Source organism: Mustelus asterias, chromosome 15 (assembly GCF_964213995.1).
Source record: "Mustelus asterias chromosome 15, sMusAst1.hap1.1, whole genome shotgun sequence".
NCBI lineage: Eukaryota > Metazoa > Chordata > Chondrichthyes > Carcharhiniformes > Triakidae > Mustelus > Mustelus asterias.
In genome coordinates, this window is record NC_135815.1 from 7,664,680 (window position 1) to 7,670,883 (window position 6,204).

At 48.2% G+C, this 6,204-nt stretch overlaps 1 long non-coding RNA gene across 1 annotated transcript; it reads left to right on the plus strand.

Annotated features, from left to right (window-relative positions):
- Positions 1–248: 248 nt before the first annotated feature.
- Positions 249–4,673, plus strand: LOC144504780 (uncharacterized). The gene is made up of 3 exons (XR_013499698.1): positions 249–338; positions 923–1,133; positions 4,576–4,673. It is a non-coding gene; the product is annotated as an uncharacterized LOC144504780 (long non-coding RNA).
- Positions 4,674–6,204: the final 1,531 nt, after the last annotated feature.

Here is a 6,204-nt window from a genome sequence, read left to right on the forward strand (position 1 = left end):
CAGTTTCCAAGTACAGATACGAACGTTAAATGTTACAAGCTTTGCTTTGCACGCAGCTGACAGAATGTGAGTACCTGGAAGTGTGTTGGCATCGTTAATTGTTGCGATTAATTCAGAGTCTGGAATGTGGACTTGGGTTCACATTCTGGCTGCGATACCTTGGTGGCCCGGATCTGCGTCAGCAACCTTTCTGTTGAAACAGTTCCGAAGCTCGTAAACCCAGCAGAGCGTGCAGTGCAGAGGCCGCAGCCTAATCGTTGGGTGGTGTCTTCAGTTCCAGCCAGCCGTGCCAAAGGGAAATGAGGCAACAAGACTGGGATCCACAGCACGGTGACATGGTGATTTAGCAATCCCTGCCCTGGCCAAACCAGGAACCAAAAACGGGCAAGCAAGCAGAGATAACGTCAATGAGAGAATACATGATCGAGAACGGTGGTTCCCAACCTCTGAAATGTCATGGCGCATCTTGACACCATAAAAAGATTCGAGGCACACCCCGAGTTTACCTGTCTTCTTCCCATACTGGGCGCCTTGGCAGCACGGTGGCACAGTGATTAGCGCTGCTGCCTCACAGCGCCAGGGACCTGGGTTTGATTCTGGCCTCGGGTCACTGTCTAAGCAGATCTGCACGTTCTCCCCGTGTCTGCGTGGGTTTCCTCCGGGTGCTCCGGTTTCTTCCCACAGTCCAAAGATGTGCGGGTTAGGTGCATTGGCCTTGCTAAGTTGCCCCTTAGTGTCAGGTGGACTAGCTAGGGTAAATGCATGGGGTTATGGGAAAGGGCCTTGGGGTGGATCGTGGTCGGTGCAGGTTTGATGGGCCGAATGGCCTCCTTCTGCACTGTAGGGATTCAATAAACTCCTCCATGTCCTCTTGCCCCTTTCTTTTACCTCTCTCTGTCTCTTTTTCTTTCATTTCTCCCAGGGTTTTTGCAGCCCTTTTTGAGTTTTTGCTTTTTGTGCGGGCGCAGGGGGTCTTTGTCTTCAGCTCCAAGTCCCGGTGGTCATGCGGATGGGGCTGACCAACATAAAAAATCTAAACCACGCGCGTGCGGCCCTTTCCCAGCTGCTGCACGTGTGGGAGGCCCAAGATTCATTGGCTCTTGGAGATGCCAACCACAGAGCTGGAGACGAAGGTTAGTTTTAGTTGAATTACATTAATTCTGAATCATTTTGAATCTTCTTTCACAGCACACTCGGGAGGTCTTCACGGCACACAAGTGTGCAGCAGCACTCCGGTTGGGACCCGTTGATCCAGGAACATAGGAAGGTGAGGAGACCATTCAGCTCCTCAGGCCCATTCCACAATCCAACTAGACCTTGGCCGATCTACAATTTAATCCCACTTCTCCGTCTTGGTCCCATATCTCTCAATATTCTAGGCTTGCAAATATCTCTGTGTCAGTTCTGAAATTTTCAGTTGGCCATCACTCAGCCCCACATCCCCCACTCACCCCCCACCAACTGCAACAGCTCATTGGGGCAAAGAGTCTCAGACTTCCACCACACTATGTGTGAAGAAGCGATTCCAGGCATCACCCCTGAACAGCCTATCTCTAATGTTAAGATTGTCCCACCTTGTTTTAGCTTTGCCCACCAGTCTCTATCGCCCCTGCCAACTCCATTAATCATCACAAACACCTCAATCAAATCGACACTTAAACTTCCATACTCAAGGCTTGCAAATATATGAATTAGGAGCAGGGGTAGGCCATTCAGCCCCTCGAGCCTGCGCTGGCATTCAATAAGTTCATGGTAGATCTGATTGTGGCTTCTACTCCACATTTTTTAAAATTCATTCGTGGGACATGGGCGTCACTGGCTGGTCAGCATTTATTGCCCATCCCTAGTTGCCCTTGAGAAGGTGGTGGTTACATGTTATGTGGGTTGACCCACAATGCCTTAACGAGGGAATTCCAGGATTTTGACCCAGCGACTGTGGAGGAATGGCGAGCTATTTCCAAGTCAGAATGGTGAGTGGCTTGGAGGGGAACTTGCAGGTGGTGGTGTTCCCATGTATCTGCTGCCCTTGTCCTTCGAGATGGAAGTGGTCGTGGGTTTGGAAGATGCTGTCTAAGGATCTTTGGGCATTCCGCCCTTCCATCCCTGATAACCTTTGACCCCCTTGCTAGTCAAGAAATTAAATTAACCTCTGGCTTTAAAAAAATTCTGTGACGTTGCCAAGTCTGTGCAACTTGTCAAATTGTCAAACTTTGAGCCCGGTATCACTCTGAAGAATCTGTGCTGCACCTTCACCCAGGTCAATGTATTCTTCCTGAGGTACGATGTCCAGAACCGAACGCTATATTCTGGCACACTGTCATCCTCTGCGATTGATCCTGCCAATTCGCACTCTTATCACAAACGTACAATTTGTTTCCCCAAGTGTCGCAATGACAATTCTATTTTCATAAGAGCATAAGAACTAGGAGCAGGAGTAGGCCATCTGGCCTCTCGAGCCTGCTCCGCCATTCAATAAGATCATGGCTGATCTTTTCGTGGACTCAGCTCCACTTGCCCGCCCGCTCACCATAAACCTTAATTCCTTTACTGTTCAAAAATGTATCTATCCTTGCCTTAAAGACATTCAATGAGGTAGCCTCAACTGCTTCACTGGGCAGGGAATTCCACAGATTCACAACCCTTTGTGTGAAGAAGTTCCTCCTCAACTCAGTCCTAAATCTGCTTCCCCTTATTTTGAGGCCATGCCCCCTAGTTCTAATTTCACCCGCCAGTGGAAACAACCTCCCTGCTTCTATCTTATCTATTCCTTTCATAATCTTAAATGTTTCTATAAGATCTCCCCTCATTCTTCTGAATTCCAATGAGTATAGCCGCAGTCTACTCAGTCTCTCTTCATAAGCCAACCCTCTCAACTCCGGAATCAACCTAGTGAATCTTGTCTGCACCCCCTCCAGTGCCAGTGTATCCTTTCTCAAGTAAGGAGACCAAAGCTGTACACAGTTTGAAGCAATTTTGAGTGGCAACCTTTTGTCCATGTTATTAGCCCATCAGGCTAATTCCTCTTCACCGGGACCACCTCTTCTGCTGGAGAGGGACTCTGCACAGATCCACAATCCCAATCTCATAAGCATGCGGGCATTAATGAACAGAAGTCCCACTTGTCCAGCCATTAAAAAAGACAAGCCGAATTAGTGGGGATAACTCCAGTATCGCCTGCTTTTCTTTAACATTGTGCTGTGGGATCATAGAATCATAGAATTCCTACAGTGCAGAAAGAGACCATTCAGCCCATCGAGTCTACACCGACCACAATCCAACCCAGGCCCTATCCCCGAAATCAACATATTCACCCTGCTAATCCCCCTGACACTAAGGGCCAATTTAGCATGGCCAATCCATCCAAACCGCACATCTTTGAACCGGGAAACCGGAGCGCCCAGAGGAAACCCACGCAGACATGGGGAGAATGTGCAGACACCGCACAGACAGTGACCCAAGGCCAGAATTGAACCTGGGTCTCTGGCGCTGTGAGGCAGCAGTGCTAACCACTGCCTATGTCCTTTTGAAAGCAAATATGGAATTGTACACACTGTCCTATCGGACAGCGCATTCAAATCCCAACCACTCACATCATTAAAAAATATATTTTCCTCATGTATTCTTTCTTAAACTGGCCCTTCTGGTTATTAAGCTATTTCTCGTTGTTTACTCAATCTAAATCCTTTATTTTAAACACCCATTAGCAAATCTCCTCTTGGCCCTTCTCTGCTCTAAGGACAACAATCTTTCCCATCAGGATAGTCATCCAAGGAAACAGGATTAATTTTCCCTTTCTTCAGCACACTGGGGAGGTGGTTTAGCGACCCAGAGTAACGATCCGGAGACTCGGGTTCAAATCCCACCATGGCAATTGGTGGAATTTTAATTCAATAAAAATCTGGAATTAAAAGTCTATTGATGACCATGAAACCATTGTCAATTGTTGAACCATCGGGTTCACTAAGTCCTTCAGGGAAGGAAATCTGCCAACCTTACCTGGTCTGACCTACATGTGACTCCAGGCCCACAGCAGTGCTCCAAAATGGCTTAGCAATTAGGGATGGGCAATAAATGCTGGCCTTGCCAGTGACGCCCATAACCCTTGAATGAATGAAGAAAAAAGATCCAAGGAGCCACAAGCACAGGTGCGATGGGCCGAATGGCCCTCTTCTATAAGATAAGATTTTAAGGCATTGCTAGAAGCACACTGAGCAATGGAACCATGAGCACAGGAGGAGGGATGTACCAGCTCTCTGGATAGGTTTTGGGTGTGGCTCCCTCACCATCACTGCTTAACACTGGGTTCTGGGTGAGCTGAGGAAGACTGCAGTCTGAATCTGGACAGCTGATCCGAGAGACCCCAGTCTGCAAGTGACATCACAGGGGCTTGGCACTTTTCGAATTATTTGTCCATGGAAAGCAGTGATGATGGTAAATAATTCATTACTTGTTACCCATTCCTGGTTTACTTCGAGTTATTGAGAATCAACCGGTATAGGGCTGGAGTCGCACTGAGACCACATCACGTAGGGAGGTTCCGTGAGGCTAACCGTAACATTGTTCCTCTCTCCACAGCTGCCAGATCTGTCCAGCATTGTTCAGGCAGTTGGGATGATACAGGCTCGATGGGCTGAATGGCCTCGTTCTCCACTACCATGGTGGAGCAAAGCGGATGCTCATGAGATCAACATAGTCTGGGTCCGAAGCTCTGGAATTCCTTCCCTAACCCTTTCACCGCTCTCTCCTCATTAATGACATGCCCCGTATCACACCGCTTTGACGAAGTGGTTAGCGCTGCTACCTCACAGCGCCAGGGACCCGGGTTCAATTCCAGGCTCGTGTAACTGTCTGTGCGGAGTCTGCACGTTCTCCCCATGTCTGCGTGGGTTTCCTCCGGGTGTTCCAGTTTCCTCCCACAGTCCGAAAGATGTGCTGGTTAGGTGCATTGGCCATGCTAAATTCTCCCTCAGTGTACCCGAACAGGCACCGGAGTGTGGCGACTAGGGGATTTTCACAGTAACTTCATTGCAGTGTTAATGTAAGCCTACTTGTGACACGACTAAATAAACTTTAAGTTGCAGGCTCAGTGCTTTCCCACTTTCAAACTGTTCTCAGATTCATACAGAGAGGATCCCAGATCGGATTGTTTTCTTTTCCTGTAATCAGCAGAACGGTTAGACCCACTCCTGTTCCTAGAAGTGCAACCTTGTAATTATAACTCAGTGTTCAGCGTTGTCAAGGCCAGATCCCGGAACAAACATTGAGGGCTTTTCTGCTTTGGGAGCAGCAGAACTGGAGCATTCTTAAATTGAATTCAGCAGTTTTATTTCTAATCAGCAGCACCAACGTTCATTTATATCACGCCTTTAATGTTTCAAGGTGCTTCACTGGAGGGTTCGCAAGCTAACATTGACACTCAGTCACATAAAACAATGCCAGGACAGGGATCTCATTGAAACTTACAGACTACAGAAAGGCTTAGAATCGTACAGTGCAGAAGGAGGCCATTCAGCCCATCAAGTCTGCACTAACCACAATCCCACCCATAATCCCCACAACCCATTTACCCGAGCTCGTCCCCCTGACACTAAGGGGCAATTTATCAGGGCCAATCCACCTAACACACACATCTTTGGACTGTGGCGGGAAACCCACGCAGAAACGAGAACATGCAGACTCCACACAGAGTGACCCAAGCCGGGAATCGAACCCGGGTCCCTGATGCTGTGAGGCAGCAGTGCTAACCACTATGCCACTGTGTCACCCTTGGATGGAGTGGACATGGGGAAGGTGTTTCCATTAGTAGTAGAGACTAGGATCCGAGGGCACAGACTCAGAGTAAAGGGACGACCCTTTAGAACTGAGATGAGGAGGAATTTCTTCAGCCAGAGGGTGGTGAATCTGTGGAATTCATTGCCAGAGAAGGCTGTAGAGGCTGGGTCATTGAGTGTATTTAAGACAGAGGTAGATAGGTTCTTGATTGGTAAAGGATTAAAGGTTACAGGGAAAAGGCGGGAGAAACTTATCAGCTATGATTGAATGGTGGAGCAGACTTGATGGGCTGAATGGCCCAATTCTGCTCCGATATCTTATGGACCAAAAACTTGGCCAAAGAGGGATGTTGTGAGGATCATCTTGATGGAGATGTCTAGCAAGGGAATTTCCGTTTTTAGGGTCTGGACAGCTGAAGTCAGAGCTCCCAAA